Genomic DNA, 18,505 nt, shown 5'->3' with positions numbered 1-18,505 from the left:
TGTGAATTACATTTGTAAATGATAGATTAAGCAGAAGAAGAATTAATCTAATTTTATTGAGGAAACAGTTTAAACAACTCCAAGTTAAAGTAGATTGATTCCTTTTTAAACACTTTTTTATTTTTAAATTTTCAGTAACATCTGTACAGTGATAAATATACACAAACTCCCTTATTTATGCAATATTGATTATGTATGAGTCAGAAAAAAATACAAATGTTTCTAAATTAAAAATTCCCATGAGTGAAAACAAACTAGCCAATTTTGTAGATGATTACAATGAAATGGTATTATATACTGAATCTTGACAAATTATTTACTGCACATAAGGGAAAAAATTCACATGTAGATCATGATAGTTCATTCACAGTTCATTATTCAAATTCATAAAACTGACTCCTAGTAAAATTAAACTGAAAAATAATTCTTACTTTTAAAGTTGATTATATCTTTGTATGAAACTTTCTAATACAGTGGCTCTGCTCAGGACACCAATAATTTGTTTTCTGAATCATGCATCAGAAAGTAAAAATATGCAGCATGTGTCATGCATGTGCACATATGACACCATTTTGCAAAGATCATACAGCCAGGTGGATTCTCTCCTACACAACTAGCAATTTTGTAGTTCCCTCATAAGGGTGTGCTTGTTCATTCATTGAGGCATGGAATTTCTATTACGCTTAATGAAGTGTATTGAGATCAAACTATATCACCTTCACTTCCGAGTTCATAACTATTAAGGTCCTTTGTCATGCAAGTGAAACCATGTGTCATTATGGGCCCAGTGAGATTCAGCTACATGTATTTCTGAATGGGAGAGAAAGAACTGAAAATAATACAACTTGAAAATAAAAAAATTATCCAATTGACAGAAAAGCTGTTCTTCAGCATTTGTGCATGAGTATATAGTCAGAAAAAATACTTTAATAAAGGGGAAATACACTTGACAAAATCAAGCACTTAGAATGAGAAGTTATGTTAAATGCATCATTTCTGTGCAACCATTTAACGTCAAGTGTGTCAGTGAAGGTGAGTCATTAAATGTGAAAATATTATGAAAAGCACTCAGTGAAAACAGGCAGAAGTCATTTTTAAAAATTTAGAAACTGCTCTTCATAAACCTTTCCTCAACATAGCAAATAAGAGAAATTTACATCAAGAAGTATTTACATTTTAGGAAATCATCTTATTCTTAAATGGAAAAAACATAATCAGATTGACATTGGCATAGACTTATCAGCATACCAAACACACTGCCAAACTCTGAAAACATGCATATTTCCATTCTGAACAAAGTAGGTATTCCTCTAGTTCTGCTAATAATCTATACAATTTTGAATTTCCTGCTTGTTAAGTAGTACAAGAGGCCTTAGAAATGACTCATTTTGTTTTCATGAGAACTATTTTTTATTTTTTTTTTGTAGTGGGGATTGAACCTAGGGCCACCTAATCACGGAGCTATATCCCCATCTCTTTTGATTTTTTTTTTTTGTTTTTTGTTTTTTGTTTTGAGTCAGGGTCTTGCTAAGTTGCTGAGGATATCACTAAGTTACTAAGACTGACCTCAAACATGCAATTCTCTTGCGTCAGGCTCCCCTGTGGAATTACAGGCCCGGAACTAAATTTCAGTGAACGGATTTCCAGGATTCTTGTAGAATCTATATGAATATTCACAACTGAACAAAAATCTGGTTAAAAATATTATTATAAGGACACATTATCTCATTATTCCAAACAAATCTCTGGGATTACAGGCATGCATCACAAGGCATGTTCCATAAATATATATTTTTTAAGATTTGTATTTCTCACCTCTTTCTCAACATCTATTTGAAATAGATATTAATTAACTTTTCCTGAACATATTTATATACAATAATCCTCCTCTCACCTACTCTTCATATGAGCAAACCTACAACCATCCATCCAGATGCTCAATTCAAACTGGAAAATGATTCTTGATTTTTCTTTTCTCTCACTTCTCCCCCACCTTTAGCAGCTGGTCTGTCATCTCTACCTCCAGAATAGTTTTCAAATTTTCCTTCCCTTCATCTGTACCACGCTAGCCTTGTTAATACCATGAATATATCTGACCAAAATTAATATTTACAATCTTGACTGACAAATCTCCTTACAGGTATCTCTATTCCCTAAACTCCATTCTACCCTCCACAGGATTAAGTGATCTTCATTTAAAGCATGCCATAGGCTTGTCTAAAACTCTACTATTTTTTATGCTGGATTAGAATCAAAATTTAAACATCGGTATTAGTTTTCTAGGTCTGTAATAACAAAATACCACAGACTAGGTGGTAGAAATGATGGAGTTCTAATTTTTCATATTTCTGGAGGTGGGTGTTTTTCTATTAAAGTGCCAGAAAGGTTGCTCACTCCTGAAAACTTCCCTCCTTGGCTTGTAGAGGAGGCTTTCTCACTGTCCTGGCATGGCCTTTCCGCATGCAACCACCCCTGTGGCTTCTTTGTCTTCTTATAGGTGCTTTGGTCAAATTGGATATAAGTCCCCACCACTTAATTTCAATTACTTTTTTTTTTTAGTGATTAACTTTTGTTCTTTATAGTGGTGGGATGTTAGAAAAGGTACACCAAGTTAATGGATTTTTAACTAAATATTGAAGTTCTGAGCTGTTTGTTAAGAAGTATGAACAAAAATTAAGTTTGACACACACATCAATATTGGCAATATAACAAGTCAAGGGCTGGAGATGTGGCTCAGCAGTAGCGCACTCGCCTGGCATGCGTGCGGCCCGGGTTCGATCCTCAGCACCACATACCAACAAAGATGTTGTGTCTGCTGAGAACTAAAAAATAAATATTAAAAATTCTCTCTCTCTCTCTCTCTCTCTCCTCTCTCACTCTCTCTTTAAAAAAAAAAAAAACAAGTCAATATCCAAAATAATGTAGACTATTTTTCAAGAATAACATCATTGAGCAACCCTGATTTTGACCTGATTTTTATTATAATAATGCCAAATTATTTATTAAAATTTTTGATAGGTATCATGGTTATAGTTCACATCTTTAAAATAGTAAATATATAGCATGTCCTTCTTTAATAATTTTTTTAAAAAAAAATTCTACACAATTTGAGGTGCTCTACAGGAGTTCCTAAAGATATAATAATCATATTCCATGTTCTGGTTAAATTTAAAATATCTTTTAGTAAAAGCCTTCAATTAAAAACCCAAATTTACCCCCCAAAACCTCCAAAATGAATATTATTCAAATTCACTTGATGTGATAAAAATATTTAAATTGCTAAAGTTGAGTTTTTCAGAGTATAAATTTGAAGGAGACATACTTCAGTCCATTTCAAAAGCTTCCTGGAGTCTTATCAGGTCTTGTGAGATCTCACCCTTCCTTACATCTTTGGTCCTAATCTGGCCACTCACATGCTCTCTGTATATCCTCAACACTTGTCTCTTGCTCTTCCTTAAACATGATAAGCATATTTTGCTTCAATATTCTTTTATCTTTCTGTTATCTTTGACTTTCTCTAGATAATTGAATTTCTGATTCCCTTTGATCATTCAGGCCTCCAGTCAAATACCACCTCAGGGACCTTCTCTATTCCCCTGAGTGATAAGATTACAAGAACTAGCTGGGTGTAGTGGTGCATACCTTTAATCCCAGCAGCTTGGGAGGCTGAGGCAGGAGGATTACAAATTCAAAGCCAGTCTCAGCAACTTAGTGAGACCCTGTCTCAAAATAAAAGATAGATAGATAGATGATAGATAGATAGATAGATAGATAGATAGATAGATAGATAAAAGAAAGAAGGCTGTGGATGAGGCTCAGTAGTTAAGCATTCCAAGTCCCAGCCTTGTCCTTCTATCACACCATCCCATTACATTCTTCCAAAGCTTTTGTCTTTATTAGATTTTATTAAACAGATATTTCATTGCTTACTTGTTTGGGGCACTATTTACTGCTATATTTTGTAGAGCCATAGTCATATAAAATAAGAAACATACTCATCCAAAATAAGTACTAATCTCTCTCTCTCTTTATGTACATATATGATAAATGTCCTTTAAGGATAAATGTTTAGTGTTTTTATTTTAAAATTTATTATCTACTATCTGAATTAACTTCAAATGTTAAAATAATTTTGAAACACTACCTTTGTAGCAGTTTTAATTTTTTTTTTCATTTCAAAGTACTACTGATTTTCCATGATCTGAAATCCTCAGTAGATGCAGCAATATATTTTCTTTTCCTCATGTCTTTCACACATTAGAATTTTTACTTCACCTTTTCTTTGTCTCTATTGATGCATAATTTAAGCTATTCTATCACTGGTCCACATGTGCATCTGTGAACACCCATTGCAGTCATTAATATATTGTCATTTGGTGCTCAATAACTGTTTATTTTTGGGTGTCAGCATTACAGGCTACAGACCTAACCTTTAGCATGGAGGGGGAAAGCATTCTAAGAAAACATTTACATTCTAATCTGCTCCCTATCATTAGTATAGACTTAGCCTGAGAATTGTGATGAGAGGAAAAGATAGTATAAAACATACATCAACAAAACCATTTGTATGGCAAGATCATACTGCCTATATGAGGTTTTATTGCCTTCCTGGGAGATATTTCTGACATCAAGTCTAAGCAATTGTCTGATAGCTTAATTTCTGACCTATTGCATTTTTAATTTAAAAAGTCTAAAAAAATCTCATGTTCATTCAAGTATTGTAGGTTTCTAAAATATTAGCTATAACACATGTCAAATGAACTTCAAAGGTTGTAGAATGGTTAAGAGCTTGGTAAGCATCCAGTGCATTATCATAACTGAAAAACCCAAGAAAGTAAAGCATTGGATTATCCACACAGTGAAATCCAGACTACAGAATAGGATACTGTAAAAAGAATTACTGATTTCCTCCCCATAAATCTCTCCCTTTTTTAGACTCGTGAAACCATATGCTGTGTTTTATTTTGTCTTTTATTACAGAGATCTCACAACCAGGTGTGAGCTCAGCAGTGTCCTGGACAAGGTTAGACACAGTGGGTTAAAATGATAGTGTTTCAGTCTTTCTTTCAACTTCTAAACCACTCTGCTTTTTATTTGAAACACTTTAGACAGTTTTATAATGCAACTCTTTCCAGTCTCCATAAAAAAGTCTAAGCCTAAAAACAAATTGAGTGTCTAATCCAAGTCCCTTAAAGAAGAGAGTGGATACAGAGTTGAATCATTTCTTTATTACAGTACACTTTTTATCAAGGATGAGCTTGATTATGAGATTCCTATAGTGTGCTAGAGAGACTGAGTACTTTGTTTTAAAAATTAATGATTTATGAAGATAGTATCAACTTAACCTGATAAGAATGAAGAGAAATGAAAGATAGTAACACAGGGACCTTGTGTATTTGCTGTGGCCTCATAATTGTCTCACCAGAAGATGATTTTCAGATCATGGAATTCTGATGGCAGTCTATTCATATAATGAATACAAAAATGTGACAAATAACTTTATTGTAATTCATAGTTTAAAAATACCTTTTATATTAATTTATATTTAATATTTATAAAAATATAAGAAGATATAATTAATAATTACCATCATTCAGATTATAAAACTGGGACAAAGGCCCAAACCCTAGTTAGAGAGGCTCAGCCCCATGGTTACAGATACCAAGTGTATTACCTGTATGCAAAACACATTGAAAGTTTTAATTTTGTTCATTAAAATTCTGTCATATGTTTTTTAAAGGAGGGAATTTCATGAAAACAGAAGAGAGAAAATTGAAGTGAAGGAAGAGTGTTGAGGGGGAGCTAGGAGGGTTGGGAAATGAGAAGAACAGTTGAATGAATCTTAGCTAGCATTCCTATGTACATAAATGAATAGACCACAGCAAATTCCACCTTCATGCATATCTATAAGGAACTTATTAAAAAATGTTTGTGTCTGTATGTGTGTGTGTGTGTGTGTGTGTGTAAGCTATCAGACAATTGCTTAGACTTGATGTCATAAATATCTATATCTATCTTTCTATCTATTTATCTATATATATATCAGAAAAATCATTGCACATACAGCCAATTTTCTTTGACTCTATGACTGCACATTTTCACTGATTGAAATGAGAAGCAGTGATCTATCTCCGAATATTTTCATAGCTTGTCTCATCCTACATGATGGCAAAATAAAAGAAAAAAATTGTATATATATATATATATATATATATATATTTAATATACATATATGTGTATATATGTATATTATATATATATATATATTTAATATACATATATGTATATTATAATATACATATATACAAATATGTATATTATATATATATATATATATATATATATATACTTTAACTTTTATGTTTTATATATGATTTTTATGTTTTATATAAGACCAAGCCTTATATATACCATTTGATATTTGGAGATCTGCTTATTCAGTTTCAGATATGGTTTAAGCATAACTCATATATTCATATATTATATGAATATATAATTTTTCATTCTCACTGATAAATGCAGACTAATAGAATTTTACATTTTTCTTTCCCACACAAAAGAAAAAATATGAAATTCAGGAAATTTAAGCTATTTTTTCTGAACTTATTTATTTACTATCTGAAAGCTTTATGAGTATATATATTCATTCTGAATTGTGACCCAAGTGACTAGAAAATTTCTTAGCACAGAGTAGTACCTCAGTAGGTACTTATTAAAATTTTATATGTCTGTGACATCAGAATATGTTAAGCTCACATCTCATTGTGATAACATATGACAAACATTTTAAAAATAACTAATTATGGCAAAGTTCTATAAAAATAGAGCACTTAGCATAACTTCATAAGACTGACTGTTATAGGCTTTGGACTAAAAACAAATTCTCTTTTACTCATGTTCTTATGCCTGCAATGTCTAAAGTTGGAATCACATATGTTGGTAAAACAACATGCGACCCCTATATCCCAGTGGTCTTAGCATCAACTTCAAATTTGATGTAGTAGTGCCTGGAATATAGAAAGCCATAATTTAAAAAAAAAATTAAAGCTGAGAATAGGTTAGAGAAATTCAGATTGCTTTTCCTCTAAAGGAAGAGAGATTCCACTTCTCTGGAATCACCAGAGTTACCACAGTCACCCAAATGAAATGTAAAATATTAAACAATATTGGTGCACCAGATAACGAGTAATTCACTTTCTCTGTGGCCAAAGACTTATTTGTGAACCACTTTCCTCCCTTAAATCCTTCTCAGTATTGTAATCCCTATTTATATGAATCAAAATCCCATGAACAGGAAGAACAAAAAGTATTGATTTATGAGTCAATTATTATTTTAGATATAGAAAAAAAAGAAAGAAAAACACAAATAAACCTACAAGCTTCTTTTTCTTTGTCTAGTATATAGGAATTACAAAATCCCATGACCCCATGCCAACTCACTGATTTGCAGTTTGGGGAGTTGAGAGAAGATGACAGCTGCAGACAGTGTGGAGGGAAAACCACCTTGCAACATATTTTGTCAAGTTGCAGCCTCTGGCTTTGACCTAGGGCCAATATTTCTGGAGACATGATGAAGTGTGAAAAGTACTGGCAGGCATTTTAGACCTTAGGGGGGAAAAAAAGGTGGTAAGGGAAAATGGGGACCAGTTGAGATTAATATTTCTGAGGTTTATAGCAGAAAAGGCAAAGCAATAGGAAGTAAAGAAATCCCTAAAGGGAATTTCTTACAACAGCAGAAGATTAAAAACAGGATGGGACTGAACAGGAAGCTTATTTTTCCAGCTGGAGCATTCTCTACAAACCTGATGTGGATTGGGAATGACAGACAAATGCCAAGCAAGTGCATAATCAAGAAATAATGATAGAATTTACAGTCACTGGAAAGACTGGGAATGTGAGGAGACAGAGAGAGACAAAGACAGCAAGGGAGTGGCAGGTAGAAACTGGTGAAGGAAATGAAATACAGCTGAACATTTTGCAAAGAGAACAAAATACTGTGCTTGCTAGTAAATGTAGATGTTCAAGTTAGAAGCATAAGTTTAAGGTGACCTAGTCTAGATATTTTCACATTTCAAAACTAAGGAATAACTTCAGATAGATTCATACACAGAATCCCCATATGAACACAAAAAGGCTGATCTGATTTAAGAAGGAAGGGGTAGGCTTGCAGTCAAAAGCATTCACCTCAATTCATGCTTGAAAATCAATTCCTGGGGCATTTAGTGAAAACTTTAAGGCTTTTAAAAAAAGTTTTAAAACAGCCTGGCTTAACTTAACCCTTCAGTTAGTACTTGAGGAAACAGCCCAAGGTCTGGAGCCGGCAGAGGAGTATGTAGAAGACCTACAAGCCATGATGCTGTCTTATTTACTGATGCTCTGAACTCTGAGCACTGGCTAACTTCCAGAAGGCTGTGATGGAAATACATGACCTCAGACCTACTTTGCACAGTACAGGTAATAGTTATTAGTTTTTTTTATGATAGACTTAACAATAAATCGATGGACTCTAATTTCTTTCTAATAAACAAAGAACGATCCTTTTCTCTTTGAAAACTGACACTCGAGCTGGGATGGTGAATGAGGTAGAGATGGCCGGAAATTTATCTTTCCTTGCCTGAATCTCTAAAGGCTCTCATTGATGCTTTCTACCATAGGTGACCTTTTTCTGAAAATTTTTATTCATCTCCTCTGATTTGTGATGACTCCTTTGATGATTATTCCCATCAGTTGTCCTGTCAGTGTCAGATTTTAGTAATGGTGCCTCTATTGCTATTAACTCAGTGGCAGTTATTCACCAAGCTAACAGCTACTAGCTGCTATGACAGTTACTGGTATGCTATCATCACTCAACCACTGGCCAAAAATTCCTCTCTGTGTAGCACATCCACAGTGTCTTCTATAGCACCAATTCTGTGAAATCTCAACCACACCTTCCTTGCTTTGCAGCCCTTTCAAGATTTAGGGCATCATCAATTTGCTGAGCCTGGCTTTGAACTTGTGATCCTCCTGCCTCAGCCTCCCCAGCTGCTGGATTACCCTTGACTTAATAGGGGTTGCAAGTGTAACTCAGTGGAAATTGTTTGCCTAGCATACACAAGGTCTTGGGTTCAATCCCCAGGACCAAAACAAAACAAAATAAAATGAAATGAACAAATTAAAATCAAACAAAACTGAATTCTAAACTTGTTATAAGAAGTTCAAGTTTGATTGTGATTTCTTCCACTTTCTAGAAATGCAGATATCAGTAACACCATAAAATTCTGAAGAATTTTGTTTTCCTCATTTGGTAAAATAGAGACAAATCCTAATGGAATCCAGAACTAAAGGAAGTCTCAAAGAATGCCAAATAAATGTGGAAATGTTTTCAAAACCATAAACTAATATTAAATGAAGGAGTTTGTATAACTCTATTTACAATATCATCAATTTGTTTCCTCTTCTTTGATTTTTTTTCCTTCCAAGGATCTTATTGTTAACTAAAATCCATTGTATAAGGATATTCAAACTGAAGAATCTAGTTCATCAGTCTCTAATTTTTGTCAACAAAATAATGGGCAAAAATAATCCAATTTCTTTTCTCTATCTTCAATTGCAAAATTTAAATTGTCTTAATTATTGATAAACAAGAACCATCCCCTGGATATTCCATAGTATCCTAAGTAAAAAATATACATGCTTATAACTCTTAGGAATTTAAGACAATCTGAAGCTTTTTTGTGAGTGAATGGAATAACTGAGAGATCTGAATTTCATGGTTTCAGGTTCAGTTTGTCAGTCTTCTCTACAAAGTAATTTGTATTTATTATTATAAGTGATTTCACCAACAATTTTTTTTGTTTTGTGCTTTATTTTATTAGTAAGTATAGAATACCAAAAGTTGAATTTTAGACAACACATAGTATTTTAATATAAGTATGTTCCACATAATATTTACACTGCCTACCTTTCTATTCCACTGCTTCTACAAATGGTGTTTCTGTCTCCCATGGCTTAAGCCAGAACACAATCCTTCAGACCTGGACTCATCCTGTTTACATTTATCAGTCACAGAAATTTCCTGCTTCTACTGAAGGTGTCTTAAATTTACCTATTTATTTCTACTCCCCTTGGTATTTCTCTATTAGAAATCAATATTACCTCTGGCTTTAATGTCTTGATAGCATGAAAATTACTTTTCCTATGCCTTTCTTGCCTCCAAGACCTAATAGCAATCTCAGTGCTGTCTAAAATGCAGCCATGCAAATATTAAATGCCAAGTATAAGATAATCTCCTTGAGATCAGGATCTGGGTCTTTCTCAACTACCTATCCCCAGTGACTAATACATTAATTCATTGCAACAAACATTTATTGAGTATCTACTACATACTGATTACATGCTCCAAGCACTAGAAATTTGATGTATCACAAGATAGGTAAAGTTTTTTTTTCCCTCAAGGAGCTAACATTTTAGTTACAGAATACAGAGAAGTTGGGCTAGGTGATGTACACCTGTAATCTAGTAGCTGGGGAGGCTGAGGCAGGAGGATCACTAGTTGAAAGCCACCCTCAGCAACTTGGTGATGCCCTAAGCAACTTAGCAAGACCCTGTTTCAGAAAAAAAATAATTAGAAAAAGGTCTAGGAATGTGGCTCAATGATTGAGTGCCTCCGGGTTCAATCCCCAATTAAAAAAAAAAAAGGCAAAAACCAAAAGCAGACAAATAAGAAAGTGTAATGTGGCTATCAATGCTATAACAAATAAAATTTTGGTGTAGCTAAGAGTATGAGTGTTCTGATATGGAAAAGTGGCCAGGGTAACCTCCTCCAATAAAATGATGAAAATGAGTAGCTCTTACACTTCTCCCAATAGTTTTTCTGAGTGTCATCTGTGCCTTTGTGTGATTGATAAGGCTATATTTCTGATTTTAACTCTTATTTTCAAATATTAATCTTTAGCTACTTCTGAGGTTTCTACATATTCATGCCAAATTGAATTTCACTTTCTCTTACACAGGACTACTCATATTTTAACTGACATTAAAATTATTAAAATTGGAGGACTTGTTAAAATATACATTTCTTGGCTTAACCTCCAAGATTTCTGACTTATTACATTTGGGGTGTGCTGCATAATGTGCATATTTAGTAAGATCCTGGTGGTTGTTATTCAGGGACCACATGCACCCCTTCTACCCAACCACACAACCATACCCTGTTTTTCTCACATTCTGTGCTGTATCTATGAAGCTCCACTCACTGGCTTCCCCTCTCTGCCTTGGCTTTTTGCATTACTTGCTCTTACTCATTCCTTAGGTTTCATTTTATTTGCATCTCCTCCAATATTATTCCCCAAGTATAAGTTCTGGTCCCTCTTAGACAATCCATAAAGTCATATTCTACCTACATTTTATCACATTTATATTATGTTTCCTATTTCCTAGTCTATGTATGTCACTCACATCTTCTTGACTGTCTTTGTACATTAGTGTATACTAATTTCCAAGCATAGTGCTTGGCATATTTTCATCTGTTTTATTCAAGTAATGTAAGTACCCTATTGCCTGTTAATATCTTCAAATAGGTTTTTTGGATAAGCCATGTGAAAACAGAAAATAATTAGATACTATAAAAGCATGATAACCTAGCTAATAGTTGATTAGATCAAAAATTTTTAATGGATGGTTTCTACTAAAATACTTTTTTGAATTAACCTTTGGTAAAATATTCCTTCTGTGTATCTGGTCTTGGAAAATACAGTTGAGTACTGTTTTTATTAACTGACTCAGATTCTGTAACATTTTTAAGATATAGTGTTCTATATACAGTAAGTTCAGGTATATTGAGATAAGAAATTCAAAGCATTTATTCAGAAAACTTAAATTTTTGACATTTAAATCATTATTTTCTTCCAAGTACTGTAAATTCAAAGGACTCTGAAAGAATAAAGTTGAGTGAAAATAAGAAATTATTATGGAGTAATGGAAGAATGAGGGCTAAGTCTTTATAAAACAGTTTGCTTAGAGGGAAAATACATTAGGCGAAGAAAAATGAAATTGTATGAAGTCGAAAAGAGAACACCAATCTTGCTAAAGAAAATTATAACAACAATTTAATTTTGAGTGTTAATCACAAGGAAGAAAAACAAACAACATATGTATAGCATTATGGAAGTTTTGTATAGAAATTCCTCCATATGATATAATTACTAATCTTCTCAATTTACTTTCTCACAAATGTCAACACATTCATTGTCATAATCTAAATTCATAAATAACTAGGGGCTGAAATACATCTTCAGCTAAAATGAGATTGTCAGTCGGGGAGTCAAAGTGGAGAACAGAAAGGAGGAATATAATATTTCAAGAAAGAAAACTTGTTTCTCAGAAATGATGTACTTTTAGAAGAGCACAAAATGAATTTGATCTGAGTTGGGAATTCAAAAAATAGGAGCTATGGAATTGCTCAAATCCCAGGGACTACATTTAAGAAGTCTATTTTCCACCTTGGAGATTTAGAAAATAAAACCTACATTTCAGTAAAGTACTGGAGACAGGGATTTGGGGCTTCTGGAAAGTTTTGTCTAAGTTACTTAGAGTCTTATGAGAAATAGGTGTTATTTCTAGAAAATCCATCATCCTATAAAAGCAAAGCATGTAAAGGACTTTTACAGTCAATCTAAACATCCTTCTATCTGCTCACATGCCAATTCAAAAATTATTCCAAGCATATTTTATAAAACCACAAGAATATTTCCTCATTCCTTTAGTAATTTGGTAGAATACTTAATCATTTTTATAGTCAGAAAAATCTTCCTTATATATTAGTTAAATCTCCTCTTTTAGTTTCAGTCATTCTTTTTCCTTTTTCCCTCTTTATTCTTAAATTAATCCTCTGTGGAGATGGATAACAGCTGGAAATTATACTAGTATGTGTCTTCTTGTTTTATGTAATTGATAAATGGTAACTTTTCTCTAGTTGAATAATATCAGTTACTTTAACCTTTCTGCAAGGCCTGATTTTTCTTACCTACATATTAGTTTCTATATTCCATTCCCTTTATATTTTGTCAAAGGTGCTGTTTGTTCCTTAAGATTTGAGTAAGTGAGGTATTGCAGCATAGTTTCATATAGAGTCTAATCAGTACTAATTATGAAGGCTTCTCTCACTTTTAGTATAAAAGTAGCATTATCAGTGTTGAAAAATGAGATAATACAGACAAGAAAAATAAAAAATGCTACCCAAATCTCTCTACTCAGTGGCTAAAATTGTATATTGGTGTATTTTTCTATACAGTTTATTACTTTTAAATTAAGGTTCAAAAAGCATGATTGTTTTCCCTTATCTATAAATTGTGTTCTAAATGTAGTTATTCTGTGTTCCTGAGTACTTACAAATCAATCTGAGATGAGTAAACATGTAAACACTTATATGTCTAGAGAGCAATGTATGATTTACAATAATAAAAATATAGTAAAATCCTAGAATATACACATTTTTCTTTTTTGGGGGGATGAGGAAAGTACCAGGAATTGAACCTAAGGACATTTAACCACTAATCCACATTCCCAGCCTTTCTGATTTTGTTTGTTTGCTTGCTTGTTTGTTTGTTTGAGACAAGTTCTGTCTAATTTGCTAAGGCTGCCTCAGAATTGCAATCCTTCTTCCTCAGCTTCCTGAGTTGCTAGGAATATAGGTATGAACCACCATGCCCAGCCAGAACTTTTTCTTAATAATAATCTGAATAAAATATACCAACGGCTCTAAAAAATATGAAATTGTGGTAACTATTTACAGAATGAATAGAAATTCAACTAAGGGAAAATAGAAAAAAAAGGAAATTGAGAAAAAAAGAAATTGAAGCGCACTAGAGTATAAAATAATTGTATGTTTGCATGCATGTAGCTGTTGTGAGAAATAAAAAGTCCTATCATTCAAGCTATGTAAATGGAAGAAACTCTTTTTCCATCCTCTTCTGTTCCCCTACACATGGTGTGAAAACAGTTCAGAACTTCTGGAGTGAAGTGAGGTTAGGAACACACGGTGGCTTCAGTCTCTTCTTCCTTGTTGTGTCAGGTATGCATTGTAGGATGCTATGGGAACCTGAGGCAGATATGGGAATGCTGTAGAGGACAAAGCGAATGAGGTTACTTTTGCTTTTATATATATCATTCCCTTACTGATGATATTCAAAGAAAAGGATATAAAAAATATCATTTCAATTATAGGCTTCTCTAACTTTTAGCTAAGTGCTTTGATAAAAATAGTGAACACTCTCAGCCTTGAGTGATCCTCAAATGGGAGTAACAATAAGATCTGCTTGTATATTGGTATGAACATTAAGTTGTGCATGGAGGAACTGAGTGTATTTCCTTCAGTTCTATACTATTTAAGGATCAAGATTGTCTTTCCTCTGTCCCATTTTGTACATTGTGTCCAGGTACTTTAGCCTCTCATCCAAGAATTTAAGTGTCCTTGATACTTAGTAAGGCAATACTAAGGGCAGGTATGCTACAAAGAATTGCAGCAAGTTTTGTTTTTCATAATGTGTCTGGACATCTCATTGATAAATCAAGTAATTTGAATATGAATAATTTCATGCGGAGTAATCAAACTCTTAAACATTAAGGCATGAGGAATAGAAGTCCAGCATCCTTAAGTAGGACAATTTTATTTTCTCCTCATGATCTTCTTCTTTGAACTTCAGATATTATAGTTTAATTTTTCTCTTCAAAAGTTCTTACAGATTGTCCACTTTCAATATCTCTGACTCAAGAGAGAATATTTGTTACATGCCATCTGAAAACCCACTGGAATAAAACTGCATAACTGCAAATAAAGTATTATATATATGTATTCCATATCCTTCATCAAAAGATGTCATATTGTCACTTCATTATATATCATCACTTAGACCTAACAGAAAGTATTGGGTCCATTAATGTAAGGGAATGTAATTCTGGGTATGTAAGGGAAGGAACTAAATGTTCCACACTAGAAAGACCACAGTAGGAATACTCTTCTATCTACTAAAAATATCGGAGCAAAATGTGCAAATGGAAGGTAGAAACCAGTATCCAGTGAGTTCCCACTCAGTGTCAAATATATACCTGCATCCTACCATCTGTTCTCACAGCCACCCTGAGGCAGAGTTCACAATACTAAAATCTGGAGGTGTGAAATATATTGTGTCTACCAAAATGAGACACAAGCCTAAAATTGAATATCTAGATACAAAAAGATTGATATAGCAAGATTCAGCTTTCTGTATCTTCTCTGTAAAAAGTTGGGAAGAAAAGAACTCTATTACAATGCAAAAAAAAAATACACTGGAAGTTAAGGGGGGAGGAAAGAGCTTTCTTTAAATTGCTCTCTGTGGCCTGTGAAATTCTATGCCAATCCAATTAAGTGAGACCTGCTTGCCCAGGCTAGAAGCTTCCATACTCCTGACCTGTTTCTTTGGAGATTTAACCCTGTTAGATGACATAGTAATCTTTTCTAAGGATGTTTTCCATGCATTTTTAGATATGCAGCATGACTGGCCATTAGGCTTAGAGTCTGCCAGAAAGTGAATACTAGTATAAAAATAAAATGTATCTAAAGATATATTGCTGTTTGGGTTATAGGGCTATCTGCTGTCCGGCTCACTGCTGTGTTTGCAAAGTCACTTTCCTAATCTCCCATCTAAACTGCTGCTTGCAGTTTGCAGTTGGACAAATTGGTATCAACTTTCCCTTCTCATGTTGGGAACAAAGAGATGTGAGGTTTTTATGATGAAAATGTCTGTGAAATATGCATCTCACTAATAACTATAGCAGAGCAGGTTCATAATGCCCTGTGATTCAGATGCATTTGTTTTAGGAAGTGAATAAATTATTCTTTCAACACAAAACTGCCTGAGACTTGAACTCGAATGTGTAAAATTCTTTCATCATCTTTTACAGATATAGAGTAGGCTATAATAAACAATGAGCTCTCTTCGTTTTTTAACATATGTGAATTATACCTTACCATGACAAGGTTGTTGTTCATGTCTTAGTTTTCAGAAGAAATTAATCACAAGTGAAAACTGTTTCATAGTGCCTACTGTATTTTAATTTTTATGACATGTGCCTTGCAGTTCTTGCTGGATATACAACAAGCCCTAATCTATTCATGTGGAGAAGATAATTATTAACACTGTTAAAAATGAAGATGTAGGGTGCCTGATTCTGTAAAAATCAAGTGGCCCACATTTTACAAATGAATATCATTGTATTTTGAACTATTTGATTATCTGGCTTTCTTGAACATGCTGATGGCATTATTACTAATATAATATATTGATTCCATTATGACCAAACAGTGGAGCAGATTGCTCACCTCCTCCTCCTCAAAGATGAACCAAAGCAACAGAATAACAATGGCATTTGAAGATGTATGAGCATGGAGAACACTGGAACTCCTTAAGGAAGAGATTGGAGACTTGTAAGAGTCCAAGGATTGAAACAGAAAGAAAGAGAAAGTTTCCTGTTAACTGTGACCCTGACTCCCAGCCCTAGAAGACTTCACTTTAGGGGAAAGATTCAACAGGAGTATCCCAGCAACTTCATCAGTACAGGTGTGTTAGTCACAGCTACTAGACAGTTCACGGTCACTGAAGGTTTGCAGCCCTGTTAGGGGGAGTCCACAGAGTTCTGCATTGGAGAAGGTACTCACATTTCCTCCCTGACAGTCCCCAGAGCTCACGTTGCTGTAGCTCAGTATCATCTTTGGAAAAGAAACACGTCAAAATTTATACTTCCCTATGAATATCTGAATATTCCTCTCTTGGACTCCCATAGATCCTGTGCCTCAACAGCACAGAAGTCTGTAGCCTCAAAAAATCCAACTTGACCCAGAAGAACTGTGAGCTCAGCATCCAAACCTACATAGAGCCTGGTGCCAAAGGCAAAACGTAGTTAAATGTAAGATGGGAAGGGGTACTTCTTTTTAGATCTGGGAGATCAACACACTTATTCGTTAAGTTCTAGAGTTTAGCTAGCTTCATGTGGGATCCCACTAACATCAGGACTGAGAATAAGAACTATGGTTCCCCACTACTGCCTTCAATCTGTGTTCTGATGATTGTGGAACCATGCTAAAAACCAGATGCATGTGAAATAGTTCCTTCACTGGGAATGAGAGCAAGTGGTATACCCAAAAGACCTAAAAAGAGCATACTACAGGGACACAGCCACATCAATGCTTACAGCAGCACAATTCATAATAGCTAGACTGTGGAACCAACGTAGATGCCCTTCAATAGATGAATGGATAAAAAAATGTGGCATTTATACACAATGGAATTTTATGCAGCACTGAAAAATAACAAGATCATGGCAATTGCAGGAAAATGGATGGCATTAGAGTAGATTATGATAAGTGAAGTTAGCTAATCCCTAAAAAACAAATGCCAAATGTCTTCTCTGATATAAGGGGGAGTGAATCAAAATAGAGTAGGGAGGGAGAGCATGAGAAGAAGATTACCACTAAATAGGGAAGAGAGGTGGAAGGGAATGGGAGGGAGAAGGGGAATTTCACAGAAGATGGAAGGAGACCCTCATCATTATACAAAATACATGTATGATGATGTGAGGGTGAAGAAAAAAAATAAGAGAGAAATGTGTCACATTAGATTGGGTACAGGGAGGTGATGGGAGGGGAGGGGGGGACATAGGAAGGGCAGCAGAATAAAATAGACACTAGTATTGCTGTATGTATATGTGTAGACATATAACCAATGTTATTCTGCAACCTGAACACTTGGAAAAATGAGAATTCATACCCCATTTGATTCAAATGCATGATATGTCAAGATCATTGTATTGTCATGATCCACTAATAAAAAATAAAAGAAAATAGCTATCAATCAATAATATAATACTCAGCAAAAATATCCTTCAGAATTACAGACTTTTCATGACAAGAAAAATATAAGGGAATTCTTTACTACAGAATAGCTTTACAAAAGATTCTTAAGGGAGTACTGCCTTCAGAAGCAAAAGAAAAATAAATAAATACACATGAAATACAAAACCCACAATAAGAGCAAACAAACAAGTGAGAAATAGAAAATAACCAAACCTAGTTGATATAACCAACCAGCAAATCACAAGGATGAAAAATAAGAGAGGAAGAATTTAATGAATAAGGGGCATAGAAATAAGCTGAGGAAATTTAACAAAATGACATGTATAAGTCAATAATTATTAATAATGACCTTAAATATAATTAGACTAAACTGTCAAATTAAAATGTATGGATTATCTGAATGGATGTTAAAAGAAGACCCAACTACATGTTGCATAGACATTCACATACTGAAAGTAAAATGTTGAAAAAATATATTCCACAAAAAAAAGACACCAGAAACTAGTCAGAATAGCTATTCCTGTCAGAAAAACTGACTTAAAGACAAAAACTGTGACAGAAGAAAATGTCACTATATAATGATGAAAGGATCAACTAAAAAAACCAGATAGATTGCAAATGCATATGCACCTAGTA

Source organism: Urocitellus parryii, chromosome 4, assembly GCF_045843805.1.
Source record: "Urocitellus parryii isolate mUroPar1 chromosome 4, mUroPar1.hap1, whole genome shotgun sequence".
NCBI lineage: Eukaryota > Metazoa > Chordata > Mammalia > Rodentia > Sciuridae > Urocitellus > Urocitellus parryii.
Note: the sequence above shows the minus strand (reverse complement) of the source record.